This window comes from Camellia sinensis, chromosome 1 (assembly GCF_055761805.1).
Source record: "Camellia sinensis isolate YWXY chromosome 1, ASM5576180v1, whole genome shotgun sequence".
In the NCBI taxonomy this organism is placed as follows: Eukaryota; Viridiplantae; Streptophyta; class Magnoliopsida; order Ericales; family Theaceae; genus Camellia; species Camellia sinensis.
Genome location: NC_138961.1, coordinates 67,426,352 through 67,442,499, shown reverse-complemented (window position 1 = coordinate 67,442,499; position 16,148 = coordinate 67,426,352). Strand labels below are relative to the sequence as shown.

Here is a 16,148-nt window from a genome sequence, read left to right as displayed (position 1 = left end):
CCTAAATTTCTTGTGAAATCTAAAATTGTTGTTCCTAGGACTTACTGAGTATTAGGAAAGGAATTAATGGGTAAATCGGTTAATTGTTGAGATGAAATTTGATTTTGAATTGTTGCTTGTTGTGTGATATGGTTTACCCGCGCGGGGAAATTGACATGGCCACTTGCCCAGTCGTGTGAGGACAACAACTGTGAGAATGTTTGAGGTATCCATGTGCCCAATCGTGTGATAACGATAAATGTGGAAGGTTTGAGGTGCCCACTGCCCATCTGTGTCAGGACGGAGAAAAGTGGAGTTAAGTGAAATGATGTATATTGGGTTATGAGGTTGAGAAATTAATGTCCATAAGTAAAGGAACATGGTTATGCATAATTTAAATCAAATGTTTATATACATGGTTAAATATATTCTTTACTGGGTAATTGCTCATTCCTATCTAACAAATTTCAAGACTTGTTGAACTGCAACTAGCCCAATGAAGAAGAAACTGCCCAACTCTCTTGTTTAAAAATTCAATGATATTTTGAATTTGTATTGTAATTGTTGAACTTTTACTTAGCTTGGAGATCATGGGCCCCCATTTGTTCAGTGAAGACCATGTATTTAATATTGTACATTGTGGGCATTTGTTAAATTTTTTCCATCTTCTTGAATTGTGAATGCTTGAACATGTATTTTGTAACCTTGAAATTATAGTTCAATGAGAAAGAGAAACTTTGGTATTTGTTGGGAATTTGAGTTGAATATTATATGTACATCTCTGCCGTATTGGATAGTTTATAGTTTCAGATTTTGGGGCATTACAACCTTGCAATAACTTGCATAATCTATTTATTGTAATTTTAAATGACTCAATTCAATCTTAGAGGAACTTTCACTAACTACCTTAAATTAGAGAATGATTTGAATAGTTAGCCATAACAATAATTAACTGTGACTGTTAACAAGTGGTTCAGCCTAAGCTCTAATGCTCATTGATGGCCTTCTATCTAAAGACTGCTTACTAACTTCTGTGACTTGGGTGTCACACAGGTTAATTAAAGACTATACAAGAAATTCAAATCAAATCTAAAACAATTATGGCTCTGATACCAAAAAAGCCCCACGCTATATAATCTTTGTGATAGAAACAAGAAGAATCAGAATTAGAGTTATATTAGAACTAGGCTTTAACTTGCGTAATCTATTTATTGTAATTTGTACACAAACAAAAAAAAATCCAAACTACTTGATGAAGAGGGCATCTTCTCACAATCATAACATCGCTCTTACCAGTAAGGGGAATAACAAAATTTACAAGTAGGCTGTTATGGGGTTAAAAAAAAAACAAAGATGTAAGAAACAAAATAATAAAAACAACAAAAATGATGAAATAGTTTAAAAAAAGACTCAATTCAAACTTTCAGATCATTTCTGTTAAACAATGCTTGGTTTTGTAAACATGAGCAAGGATTGTTCATCTTGTCAGATTATTTGCTTTCCAGACTACCCATTTTGTGGATGTAGAAGATGCTATTGAGAATATTTATTCTCTTATATAAAGTGAAATTTTGAATTAGATCCAAACTGTTTAAATTCTCTTCAAATATAAGTGGCTTCGAATAATTGCCATGATTATCACATTAAATACCAAACGGTGTATATTATCACATTACAACAACAAACGCAATCAATTTTTAATACCTGAAACTACAAAATGAGAATTCAAGAAGTGAATTAATTCATTGATTTAAAGTAAAAAACCACATTCAAATACAAGAGACAAACTCAATGTATTGGAAGGAATGAAACCAAAAATACATCAAAGAATCCTCAATCATGCCATTACCATCACAATGCGCGTCACCAACATCACATATCTTCTCAAAACTCTTGTCTCCAAGATTGTACCGTAAAATCTTACCCGGTACATGCAACACCATAAATGAGTCCTCATCGTCTTTTTCCTCTCGTACAAGTGAAAGTATAGCAAACGAGTAATACATTGGGTCCCACGAGAGCCTTTGCATCATCTGGGAAAACGCAGCTCCAACTGAACCAAGATCGACACAATACTTCACAAACCACCCAAAGTAATCTCTCTCCATCTCGTAAAAATCAAATTGAATCCTCGGACCGTATATTATAACGAGATGCAAATGTTCATTCGACTCCCCATAATACCTAAATTGCCTCCCTTTCCAATCCCCATGAGGAATTGGAGGCATTGGAATAGTTCCAATGCACTCCTCCTCCACGTTGAAATATAATGTGTCCCCCGATGTGCTGAACTAGTTAATCGCGCCACACTACTAGAAAACAAGGCTTTTGAGTTAGCAGCGTGTCATCGCAAATAGTGTATTTGCAGACACAAAAAAATTTTGCGATGGCGTTTCGACAGCAACTCAAGGGACAAAATGGTGGGGTTGCAAAAAGTTTTTGAGTCGGCAATCTGCCGACGCAAAAAGTTTCAATTCTTTGAGACGGTAGATTGCCGACTCAAAAAGTGGTTAAAATGTTTTAAAAAAATTTAATCCATAATTTTCTCATTGAGGCTCCCAAGTTTCGAACACACTCCATTTGGCCGATTTGACCCGAAGTCACTGCACTAAGTCCACTTCACCACCATACCTCTTTTAGATATTAAATGAGATATATATTAGTTATAGTATATACACTCAATATTAATACAAAAGTATATGTATAAATAAATATATTTATTAAATATAATCAAGTAAATATATATATATCTTGGCTATAAATTTTTTTTTTTGCTACGGCGTTAGTTGCCAACACAAAAAGGTATAATTTTTTGTGTCGGCACAAATTTGCCGACACAAAAGGTCTATGCCAACTCAAAAGGTCTATCTTTTGCGTCAGTAAATTGAACCGACTCAAGTAATGCTATCAAATATTAATTTTTTGTGTCGGCCAACGGTGCTGACGCTAAAGGTTTGGTATTTGAGTCGGTAACTCTGTGCCGTCTCAAAAAAGCTACCTTTTGCGACGGTAAAATTTGCCGACTCAAAAAACCGACTCAAAAGGCCCTTTCTTTAGTAGTGCCATTCCAGTAGACCCCGCCAAGAAATTCAAAATTTTGATTAGCTGTGAAAGGTTCAGCACATGTCCTCCATGACCTGGTCTCGGATGAGTAAATCTCAATCTGATAACAGTGCTTGTTTCGATCATAATCAACTGACAAAACTGAATCAACGTGATCAACGTGCCAAACGCAGACCACTTTGTGGTGAGGTGATCTTGACGGGTCAAACACTAAATTGAAACCTTTATGGCCATCACGGGGTTGAGGAAAGCGACTTGAATTGCTTGGTGGTAGGATTGAGGATATGATAGCGAAATTGATAGTCGCCTCCTTCAAGGTTGGAATAGCTAGAACAACATAATAATCCACGGCATGAGCTCAAAATCCCTTTACCTGATAGGCTTGGAATTGTTGTTAAAGGTGTCAAGTAGACATAATCATTGTCGTCGCTCAAGATTTTATTGTTTTGAAGAGGGATGAAATTGAGTTCTGCGTTGCGGCGTCTCATGGATGAGTACAAGAATAGGCCGAAGGCAGAGCTGGAGTTGGGATTCCGACAATGTGCGAAGTAGGGATTGGTGATGAAAAAGAGCCAGTGTTTGGATACAGACTTGAATCGCATGAGTGATTTTATCTATGGAGGATGAGTGCACAGACATGAGGGACTCGGGGGAATATGTTTCAATCTTGCTTCAACTCTCAGTATGTGGTTTGAATTATTTTTTATCAATCAGATTAAGCCATTGTATATATATAGAACTTGGTTTTGTGAGTGCTGTGTATCTATGAGTGCTCTGTGTTTCAAACATTGTGCAGTACATTGTTGAATATTTTTAGTCATTGACAATGATAGGTTGCTTGTTGAAATTGGCCTTTGACAAGGTCAGTGGTGTTCGTTCCACAGTAGTCAATTCAATTCTACAACAGGGTATACTTTTCCCAAGCTTCCACAGGAAATTTCTACGTTCTCTGTTTGGCAAGCACGAAAAGCAGGGTATAACCGAAAGAGACTATAAGAAAACATTAGAGCACAATTCTTAATGGCTAAGTTTCAGGAAATGAATTGGTATTGGTCGCGTGAAGTGATATTAGGAATATTGAGGCTTTGTTTGACGTGCTATGTTTGGGTTAAAATAATCACAAAACAAAATAAGTTTTTTAGTTCAATAAAATAAAACATTACATCCAAACTATAATCATTTTATTTTTTCTCTCACAAAAGTCAAAAAAGGCAAAAAGTTTAACCCAAATGAGGCCTTTTATCCACAGGCTAAAATAGCCAAAAAGTTAAAAAGCCAAAAAGTCAACCCACATCCCAAACGAAAGTTAAGTGCTACAGTTGTAATTTTCTTAATCGAACCAATTCTTTTGATCACTACAAGAATTTACACATTTTGCGACCACTTTTGCCGATCGAAAAAATTTTTGTCGCAAAAAATTACATTTGCCGACCAGATTAAAATTTCGTAGCTGAAAATTTTTAATATTACCGACCAAATTTTTTTGGTTGCAAATAAGTAATTTTTTGCGACCAAATTACATTTTTTGTAGCCAAAAATCTAGGCGGTAGAATAAAATCTGGGCTGGAGCTGTATGATCTTTCAGCGACCAATATAGTTTGGTCGCTTATGCCAAAACGACGTCGTTTTGGTATCTAATTTCGCACACAGCCATTAGCCGACCAACAGGTTGGTAGGGGATAATTTACCAATTCAAACACATCTAAATCAGAAATACGCGCCTCTTTCACACACCTCAGTCGAATTCGATCAAAGCTCAGTTGCGCCAATCACCTCACCTTACCATCGACCTTACCGTCCGCCGTCGTCGTGTGATACCCCTGTTCTGTATTATGCTAAATTGGTCCTTAATTTGTTTATGGTTATGTGTTTAGCATGATTTTGTGTGCCATTATGTGATAATATGTGATTTTGAATTCGTATCTGTTCACCGTAGGAACATCTGTTTGAATAGTCTGCCTCGGGAATTAAATTGAGGGCCTTATCGGCCACAGAACCCGAAATTGATTACGCCACTATGATTGGCATAATTTTTAGAGCCTACAGTGAAATTTAATTGAAAATTTATCCTGGTCAATTTAGACTGATTAAATTGATAAATTAAGTGCCCAATTGTTTTATAATAAAATAATGTTGAGTGGGTGCTTATTAAGGGTCAACTACACCCTCATTTCTCTCCTTTAAGCTTCATTTGGCTGATGAAAAACTCTTAGACTTGAGAGAGGATCGGCTAAGAGAGAGAGGGTGAAGGAAATTGAGATTTTGGTCCTAAAGCTTGGTGATCTTGGAGGCTAGCTCGAGAATTTACCTTAAATTGTGAGAATTAAGCTTCTAGGTAAGCCATTGACCCTTGAATTCATGAATTGAACGTGAAATCTTGTGAGGTCAAGTATTTTTTGTGATTAAGAGTATGATTTAAATTAGTCTTGATGAGATATGACCATGCATGCATAAAAATTCTGTTGAATTGCCATAAGTTGCATAATCTGGTATGTACCATGTCAATTAAGCAAAAATTGAAGTTGATCATGCATGCAAGCTTGGTTTTGTTGAGTTTTGGCACCATTTGCATCTTTGAAATGGAAATGAGGTCAAGATGGCCTTGCATGTTCGAATAATTAAAGATATGAGCTTGAATGCAAGAATTTGTTCTATGGGTGAAGAGTTTGTCATGTTTTGGGACATGCATGTAGGTAAATCAATAAATTGAACTTCATAATGCTATAATCTTGCAAAGGAACCATGTTAGTATGATTATATTTGAGATTTGAGCCTTTGCATGCAAGAATGGTAGCTGGGAAATTGAATTGAAGCTCAAGAATACAATCTGGAATTTCCAGAATTTTGACTTCCGCTCGAGCGGGGGAAGCGCCGCTGGAGCGGAGAAATCAAGCTCCCAGCATTTTTGCAGACATGGTTCCCGCTCGAGCAGGGGAATTTGACGCTCGAGCGGGGAGCTATGTAGACAGGCAGTACGCTCGAGCTGCCGAGTTCACGCTCGAGCTGGAATTGAAGGCAACCAGTACTTTTGCAGACCTAAGGGTCCGCTCGAACGGGGAAGTCCACGCTCGAGCGGAGACCCTATTTTCTGAGATTCTGTTTTCCGTTCTCCTTCACCTGTAAGCACTCTTAGGCATATGTTAAGCATTGTAAATGAATTAATGAGATATGAATAAAGCCTAATGAGGAACGTATGAAGCAAAGAACGGGTTGAACTGTTAGTGACCCTTTTTGTGTTCATGAAATGTGTAGGGTCAAGCTCCAGGGCAAATCCACAAGCCGATCACTGTGAGTAATATCAATATTTAAAAGCTTGTGAATGTCTACTTGTTATTCCCTTATAAGCCTTATGAATTTGCTAATTGGGATCGTGGACAAAAGCCTGATACGAATGAATGATTGGACCAGAGGTCGTTTTGATAGAGATAATGGGCCAAAGGCCGTTTTGATATAAATGAATGGGCCGAAGGCCGTTTTGACATGAATGAGTGGGCCGAAGGCCGTTTTGACACAGATGAATGGGCCAAAGGCCGTTTTGACAAGAATAAATGGGCCGAAGGCCGTTTTGACAAGAATAAATGGGCCGAAGGCCGTTTTGACAAGGATGAATGGTTCGAAGGCCGTTTTGACATAAATAAATGGGCCGAAGGCTGTTTTGACGTAGATGGAAATCAGAATGGGCCAAAGGCCAATATGTTTAGAACTACAGTCACTTGATCTAACCTTTGTATAAATGTACATATGTTAAGTAGGAATATGAATTGGGCCCAAGGCCGTTTGGAGTATATTGTTCTGCATATTGTTTATATGACTTCTGTATTTGATATTATTCATTGGGCTATCACTCATGCTCATTCATGTGTTTGTAGGTGAGCCAAGGCAAGTCCAAACCCAGCCCCAGTGAAGTCTGCTAGGGAAAAATACAAGTTTTGAGGAAGTCAGCCTTGCGTCTCACTCTTGAGACCTATCCTTGCCTTTTTGCAATGTAATTATATTTTGTCTTACCGGCAAGGACTTTATGTATATCTATAAATAGTCTGTCATGGGTTGACTTAATTAGATGATCCTGTTTGTAAGGAATTTTATGGTACTGTACTTTTGACGTGGGTTATTAACGTTTATGAGTTTGGTTTGTTTTGAAGTGCATATAAGCACGGCTCTATGGACAAAGTTATTGATTATTGCTTCCGTTTGGCCCCTCTACTCTGTTGACTTATGTCTATTCTGGTTTGAGGCCGTAGGTAATCTCAGGATTACTGGCCGGTTACATCCTTAACCCATGGGGGCGGGTTCGGGTCGTGGCACGTCGCCTCTCCACCATCTTCACCATTTCTATTTCGTCTTCTCCATATCTGATTCATCTAGATATTTTTTTCAACTTATAATAGGAAATCTCTGTTTATATCTCTGTGTCTCACGTTTTCTCTTTGATTTCCATTATTTGGATTGGCCACCATTGCTGCTAAGTGCAGGTGAGCTTTGTTTATATGTATTTTGGCATATGTCTGTTTGGTTGCTGAGAAAATTTAGGAAAATAGAAGCAGAGAGTTTAGATTTTAAATCTGATAATGTATTTTTCGTTGCTTTTTAAGCTTTTCAGTGAACTGAGGAAAACTGAGAAAATAAAGTTTGAATCTTTAGTGTCTGGTTGAATCTTCGTTCCCTACCACTGCACTGGATTGTCTGGATTTCTTTTTATTTATTTATTTTGTATTTCTCTTTCTTTATGTATATTTCATAACTTCCTATATCCTTCATTGCTGATAAATTTTGAAATTGAAGAGAAAATAGATTCTCTTAGACCAAGGATTTAAGATTCAAACTCTGTTTCTTTGATTACACACGTTTTCTCAGCAACCAAAGCGGGTCATTCTTAGATTTTGGGCGTAGGTTCTGTTTTCCAAGTATTGTTTGTTTTTCAGGTTGAGTCCTTTGTCATTTCTATGTATTTTTGTATGATTTCTTTGTTCAGATAGTTTGAATTCAGCTAATTTTTTATTTGGGTATTGTTTCTTGCTTTCGTTTGTTCTTTTTTCTCTTATTTTATGTTCTAAAAAGATGAATGCTATTATTTCTTCACCAAGGTTTTAAATTTTTGGTCAATATCTGCCGTCTGAAGGGTGTTCCCTTTTTGATTTTTTTATGGGCTATTGCAAATTAGGGTTGTTTCAGATTTTGAGTTTGGGTGTGTAATATTAGTGTTCTACATTGTTATAGTAAAATGAATAGATCTTGTTTTTTTTATTTATTTGTTTTATGGTAATTATTTAGTTGTTACTTAAAAGATTCTTTTGAATTGAGTTTTTGGTGTTTCAATTGTGGTCCTTGGGCAGAACTGAAACTCTTTTATGTTGTTCTATGCTATGTTGGGATATTGTATTGTGAGGTGGGGTGTAAACTGTGTCTCTGTGAAAAATGGTTAATTGAAAATATCAAACAAGTGGAGAATAAATGACTTTCTTTCCTTTAATTGCTGCTATCTGAAAAAGTTATTCTTGACAAGGACAGTCTAGTGTTTTTCCTTAGCAGACACAACAATAATTGTTAAATTTTTAATACTATTAAAAAAATGTTACATTTTTCTTCAGAACTTGTTTGGTTAATTACTTTGATTGGAAAAAATGTTAATTTAATTATTGTAACCCTGTCATTATAGTGTCTCCACTTTGCAAATTTGACCCATTGTGCGCTTTCACAGGAATCTAAGAGAGCTGGATTTGCAAGAGTGTGAAGTGGATGATTTGAGTGGGCATTGGCTCAGCCATTTTCCTAATACCTGTACATCACTTGTATCCCTTAACATAGCTTCCATCTCTGAGGTAAGTTTATAATCTTAGAGTTGATGCATTTATTCTTGTTACATTATTTGAACTAAACGAAACCTTCAATGATCTTTTATTACATAGAATTAGTAAAGTAACACCAAAATAGAAATCACTACAAATGCTGACTTATACATGATTCATATTAATTGAACTGAATGACCCAAAAAGTATGGGGTCTTCTTGCTGCATTCCATCTTTAATTTGCTTAGAAAACTTTTGAGCATTGGTTCGACTTGTTTGTGAGATTGCGAAACGCGCAAATTCACTTCCCGTGGGTTGCAAGCAATAGTTCATGCACCCACGTTACATAACATGGATGACTCCACAACTTTCTTAAACAATTCTGGTGGTTATTCTCCTTAGAGTGGTGGTAGAGGTAGTGACAGTGGGAGGAGGAGGGTGGTGCTAGTAAAATAGAAAGAACTTGTTAAGGAATATTTTCTTCCTTTTTTGAAGTTTCTAAACTAATCAATTACCAATAAAAATGCATATCAATTAGTTTCTTCGTTTCACGTACGTATATATCATTACTTTAAAAAACTTGGTTCCTAAGTAACACAAATACAAACACACGACATGGACAAGCCGACACATTTATTTTCATAACATGCAGGGGACACGTGTCCCTTTCATTTAACAATTTTTTTGTAGGGGACACGGTGGGGACACGCGTGTCCATATTAGGACACGGCATGGGACACGGTGGGGCTTACTCTTTTTTTTTTTTTTTTCCTCTTTTATTTAGTGCTTTTGTGAAGAATATTGTTGGATGTTGAATGTTTCCCCCTTCTTGTCATAGTTCTTGTTATCGTTTATTATGACTTTTTTTGTGAATGGATGCTCTATTAATTTGTTTAAATGTAGTGTTTATATTTATTGAATTAATGTTACTATGTTAGTGTTTGTTAATTTTGATTTAGGATGAATGTAATATGAATCTACATAATACATAAATATCTATATATATATAAAAATTCGCCGTGTCCCCCGCCGCGTCCGTGTCCCCATTTTTTGGAAATTGTCGTATTCCGTGTCGGTCTCGGTGTCCGTGTCCGTGCTTCATAGCCCCTAAGATTAATATTCCCTTTCTTATTTAGTGGTGGTGCTTTGTTTAGTTGTAGTGCAATCATTGGGAGGTTGCCGCTGGGGTTATAGCTGATAGTGAAAACCTATATCTGTTTTGTTTTGAATTTTTTCAGCCTGTGGACTGCAAGAAACACATTGAACTGGCTACTTCTTTAGAATGTTATGTTTATCTCATATTTATTGCTTCATTGATTATCGCTTGTCCTTGCACTACTGTAAACTCTCTATTTATTTTTATTTTTGTGCCTGTGTTTTTTATTTCTTCATCCTTACGCTTGAGATTACAGGGCTTCTCCTAAAAGAATTGAGGGGCCAGATGGACGAAACTTGCAGCTACACTTCAGGTCAAGGTTGTCTCTTCCCCTTTTCACTGGAGGAAAAGTAGAAGGGGAACAGGGTGCTGTAATCCATATTGTTTTACTTGATGTGAATACAGGTCATGTTGTAACCTCTAGACCTGAATCCACCATAAAACTTAATGTTGTTGTGCTGGAAGGTTATTTCAACAATGAAGATGATGAAGGTTGGATCGAAGAAGAATTTGAAAGCCATGTTGTGAAAGAGCGTGAAGGAAAGAGACCACTTTTGACTGGGGATCTGCAAGTGACGCTCAAAGAAGGTGTGGGAACCCTATGAGAGCTTACTGATAACTCAAGTTGGATAAGGAGCATGAAGTTCAGGCTTGGCCTGAAGGTCGCCTCAAGCTTTTGTGAGGGCATACATGTACGTGAGGCAAACACAGAAGCTTTCACTGTTAAAGATCACAGAGGGGAATGTAAGCTGTGTTTATTTTTGAACTCCTTTTTAAAATTATTTTTTCTGGATTGTCTTTGGAATATTGTTGTTGACTTCTTTTCATTTACAGTATACAAGAAGCACTATCCACCTGCTTTAAATGATGATGTCTGGAGATTGGAGAAGATTGGCAAAGATGGGTCATTCCACAAGAGGCTAAATAAGTCAGGAATATTCACGGTTGAAGACTTTCTTCGACTTGTTGTCAGAGACTCAAAAAATATGGACTGTAAGTGCATGCTTGGTTGTTGAATAAGAGTATCCATTCTTTATAATTGTCTGCTGACTCCTCTGTTGGCTGTAGATCCTTGGCAGTGGTATGTCAAATAAGATGTGGGATGCTCTCATAGAACACGCTAAGACTTGTGCCATGAGTGGGAAGCTTTATGTGTATTATGCTGATGATACAAGAAATGTTGGTGTTGTCTTTAACAATATTTACGAGCTAAGTGGCCTTATAACTGGTGAACTATATTTGTGATCTGATTCCTTGTCTGATAGCCAGAAGGTTAGTATGAGACGTTTTTTTTGGCAATGCAATTCTTGTTTTATTAAAACACTTCCTTGAAACCAAATAATAATGCCATGAATTCAGTAGACACTTTACACATCTCCCTTCCGCTGCCAGTGTTTGTTCACTTTTGGACCGGGTTGGTAAACATGTTGATTGTATATTTGATCAAGTTCTGAGTAAAATACTTATCCTTAAATCTAATCTTTGATTGGAAATGTTAATCACAGGCAGGTATATATGTTTAGGTGTGATTTTGGGTATTTCTTTTCTTCAAACAAACTAATCAACCAAACTAGAATTGGAGTGCTTACTATTACTAATTGTTGTTCTTTTTTCCTTTTCTCCTGGTACCACCCTTGGAAGGTTGTCATAAAGCTCATAATTAGAGAATGTGATGCTTATGGAAACCTGTAAATTTTGTTGTTGCAGTTATATGTGGATACCTTGGTGAAGAAAGCATATGATAACTGGAACCATGTTGTTGAATATGATGGCAAGTCACTTTTGAGCTTCAAACAAAGTAAGAGGCCAGGCGCTTCTCAAAATGAAGTTCCAATGCGCCCAGTCGATTATCCTACTTCTTTTGAAAATCAACTTCCTCAACAACGGTTAGCAAGCTCAGTTCCTCCTGAGCAGTCGTCAATGGATTCAAGTCTACTAATTGGAGGTAGGCATGGCCTCTTTTTTGTTCTTTTTGGATTGCTTACGAATTGCTCCCCCCGCCTCCCAAAAGAAAAGGGGAAAAAAGGAAGAAAACGACTTTTTTCTTAGGCTGTTCATGGGTAGGTGGTAACAAGCCCATTGGATAAATGGGTCGAACTATTGTATGGCATTTGAAGCTTAAATAGTTTGGCTGGTTGCACTCTAAAAATCTGAAACCACTTGCTTATCAGTCCGTCTACCCATGAACCTAAAATCAGTTGTTGAAATCCTCAATTCTCTCTTGTGCGTTTTGCTGTTCCTCTTGAAATGGATACCTCCACAATATTCTCAAATATTTTAATTCTATTATGATGTCAGTAGACTTGTGAAAATGATAATGTCCAATCCAAGAAATTGGAATCCTTGCCATGATTTATATAGGAAAAAAATGTGTTGTATGGACTTTAACAATTTGCTGCTAAATAACCCTTAATTTACCTCTGCTAAGTAGTTAAAACCATATTGTGGTGTTGAGGCTTAACTTTAGTTGACAAGTTCTTATGGTGCTGCAACTTTGCTCCAGTCTGGCACTCTTAAACTTTGTCAAACTTTAGAGTTGAAAATCATTTGACGAATAAGGGCAATCTTGACAACATCCAACTAAAGATAGGAACGAAATTGTTAAAATGTACAAATTAGTACCCACCTGATGTTTTTGAGAATTGGTGAACTTGGTAAAGGGAATTAAGTTACTTAAGTTTTGTTAATAAAAGTAACACATTAATTAAATCAAGGGTTCACCCCCCAAAACACGTTTAAGAAATCCTTATTGGTTTTATGCCACAAGCATTAGTTTTCACTTGAATTCACCTCTCCATTGGTGAACTGGGTAAAGGGAATTAAGTTACTTAAGTTTTGTTAATAAAAGTAACTCATTAGTATAATCAAGGGTTTACCCCCCAAAACATGTTTAAGAAATCCTTATTGGTTTTAAGCCAAAAGCATTAGTTTTCACTTGAATTCACCTCTCCATTATTCTGGTTACTTACTAAAGTTGTTAAGGCATTTCTAACTTCAATATTTCTGAAGGGCATATTTGTTTTACCTAAAAACAGTGGTAAAAGCATTTTTTGAATAGCTTGTATGTTAAACAGTCTGATTTTATCTTATTAACAGAAAATGTCTCAAAACGGTGTGGAAACAGAATCCTCTCAAATATGAATTTGTTTGGTAAAATACAATTTTTAGGACTACCAAACAGCGCCCAAGGACCAAAACAGTGTATATAACTAATTTTTCAGTAGATGCGGTGTGAATTTTGCAAAATTTCATTTTTGTGGTTTAAAAGGTGTGTTCTTGAAACACAAATATTGCCAAGTTTGTCAAAAACATTTTTTTCATTTTAGGCATATGAAAGTCCCAATTTTCAAGTGATAGCTTGGTCTTTAAACATGCATGAATCCCTCAACATGCCACATTCTCTTCTTTACTTTGTTTTAGCATCAAGGCCTATCGACATGCATTGTAACAAACCTTCCAATTAAACATGTATTTCATATCATACGTGCCAATATGAAAGCTAGACTTATATACAAGTCCAAGAGCTTTATAGTACCACTATTACATGCCATAAATTCAAATTATACATAAAATAAAAGGATAGCTTTTCAACTCTAAATAATAACGAGACAAATCCTTCACAAAAGAGGGAAGCACCAAATGCTTCAAACAACCAAATTACCATCCATACCTGTAATTTGAAACGTTGACCCATGATGGCTACATAGGAATAATACTAGGAAATCAAATATGCAAGTACCAAGTGTAAGCATGCAATATAACCATATATGCCTATATATTATGATGCTTTTTTTTATTTTGAAGACCGCAATTTTTACTTATCCAAAGGATTTTATCTCACGCCAAACTTTTCGAAATTTAAGTGTTCACAAAATCAACCAAATTTCATGAGGTTATTCCAATACTTCAAAATCAACCAAAATCAATGAAAAACCAAGTTGTTTCAAACAAAGGGTTCCAAAATCAACTATTTGAGTCACAAACTACAAATTGTGTATTGTAACCCCACCAATGTTGCTAAGCACAAATTTAGGTAACATATACCTATTTATGGGCTACTAACCCAAAAGGACCAAAAGAAAAATTGTGTTCTCTTTTATAAGAGAGAGACACCTCCTGTTTCTGTCTTTTCTGTGTGGAATTGGGGTCAGCGGGTCTTTTATGAAACAAAATCAGCCTGTTTGGTTCCACTTTTTTGAAAAATTTTAGAAAAATTTAGACTTTCTATTTGGTTATCCAAAAAATAAAAAAAAATTAAAAAATGCCAAAATTCACAGGGGAGTTTTTAAATGCCTGCTGCTGTATTGTTTTGGGGGACTACAGCAGAGGGGTTTCTTGCTGAATTGTGTTGGTTCGGTCTTGTTTTTTCTGTTGTGGATATTTTAATAGTGCAAGGGGTGATTGTTGTCATTGCTTGATCCTTAGAAATGTGTTTTCCATTGCCATTGCCATTGCTTCACCCATAATAGTCAAATTACATGACAGACTATTTATTAAATGTGTCCTTTCTTTTATGAAGTGATGTTCTTTTTCATTAAATTTTGCACGTCGCTGTAATTAAATATCACCGTAACTACATATTTTCAGCGTTCACATTACATAATTGCAAGTTTCTTATTTGGTTTGCATTCATAATTATAGGATAAATTTGAAATAGGGGATAATTATGAGGACAATGCACTATCCCAGCAAGTTGTGGAAAAGAAGTGTAACGTGTTACATAAAGATTGGAAGTGCAGAATGAAGAAGAAATGGGAGAAGCTTGTGGAAGCGGGAACTAATCCCTATGCTCATCCATAAAAAGGAATCAGATTAGATGATTGGAAGTATTTGATTGACGAAGTATGGTTAGATCCTGCAAACAAGGTATGTTATGATTTAGTTATATAATAATAATGTATTATTAACAAGCTCTATGAAATCATATAGAATGAAGGATCAAATTATCTACCAATAAATGCAAAGTATTTGACCACCTTCACAAGGCTTCTTAGTACTGTTATCATTGTTTAACTATATATGTCACAAACCCTTACAATGTGGATTTTTGTATCTAACCATGACCCAAAAAATTGACTTAGTACTTTAACTATATATGTAATAAACCCGTACAATGTGGATTTTTGTAGCGTCGCTACGACGCCGGCAAAAATAATAGGAGCAAGCTACCCTACAATCACACTAGTGGGTCGCGATCTTTTCCGGCAGCGATGAGTATTGCGGTGAGATGTATTTCATTGATTTTATTAACTTTATCCACACTTATTTAATATTTTACCATATTAATGAAGGCGTGTTCTTGTTGGTGTTTGGCATATCACAGGTGAAGGAAAATGGTGGATTGTTGCCAGATCTCTGTAATTTCTACAAGGACACTCATCAACACAAGAAGACAAAACAATGGATTGATCCTATATGCGGTGATTTACATGAAAGTATTCCAATCATTTGGACACTTATACATGCAACTTTTGTGTTTGTCTTATACTAACAATATTTATATTTTACAATTATAGGAGCAAATGACAAGGGTGCGGGATGAGTCTATCGAGGCTAGAACGCCGATGAGGCAAGAGGATATATCAATAGTGGTTCTTGGCAAGAAGAAGGGATACTTGAGAGGATTTGGGGTTGGACCAAAGCCTTCTTCTTGTGATACTGGGTTCTCTGCTTCATCACAAGCACGTGACGAGCAATGGAAAAGGCTTACATTCGAGTTGGAGATAATGCGTGCGGAGCAGCAGAGCAACCGTGAGGAGCAACAAAAAAAAGAAGAGGAGCAACAAATGAAAGAGGCAGAGAATACAAGACAGCGTGAGGAGATGTAGCGGCAGCTTTTTGGACTTCAGAGCATGTTGGCGCAAGTTTTGGAAAATCGCAATCCACCAAATTCTCGACAATAGATAGTCATGGTAATTGGTAAGTGTGTTAAACCATATTTGATTATATTTATGTTCAACGTAAAGGCAAATAAACGTTTGATGAGAATATCATAGAGAAATGATTGTCTTTAAACTAATTTTAGTTCAATAATTAAAAGATGGAATTTACAGTTTAGTTTATGTTGACTAGTATAGAAACTTCAAACATTGTAATGTTCCACTGATCTAAGGATGAATAGTTAAACAAGAATTTTTGACAGTTTCATGGAAACCAAAATGTGA

The 16,148-nt window shown here is 36.1% G+C and overlaps 1 long non-coding RNA gene and 1 pseudogene across 2 annotated transcripts; both read left to right on the top strand.

The window, feature by feature from the left end:
* Positions 1-10,269: 10,269 nt before the first annotated feature.
* On the top strand, positions 10,270-10,973 carry LOC114308766 (calmodulin-binding protein 60 C pseudogene; annotated as a pseudogene). The gene is made up of 2 exons (XR_014341503.1): positions 10,270-10,728; positions 10,819-10,973. The product of XR_014341503.1 is annotated as a calmodulin-binding protein 60 C pseudogene (transcript).
* Positions 10,974-14,630: 3,657 nt separating this feature from the next.
* On the top strand, positions 14,631-15,417 carry LOC145789765 (uncharacterized). The gene is made up of 3 exons (XR_014328074.1): positions 14,631-14,850; positions 15,114-15,206; positions 15,308-15,417. It is a non-coding gene; the product is annotated as an uncharacterized LOC145789765 (long non-coding RNA).
* Positions 15,418-16,148: the final 731 nt, after the last annotated feature.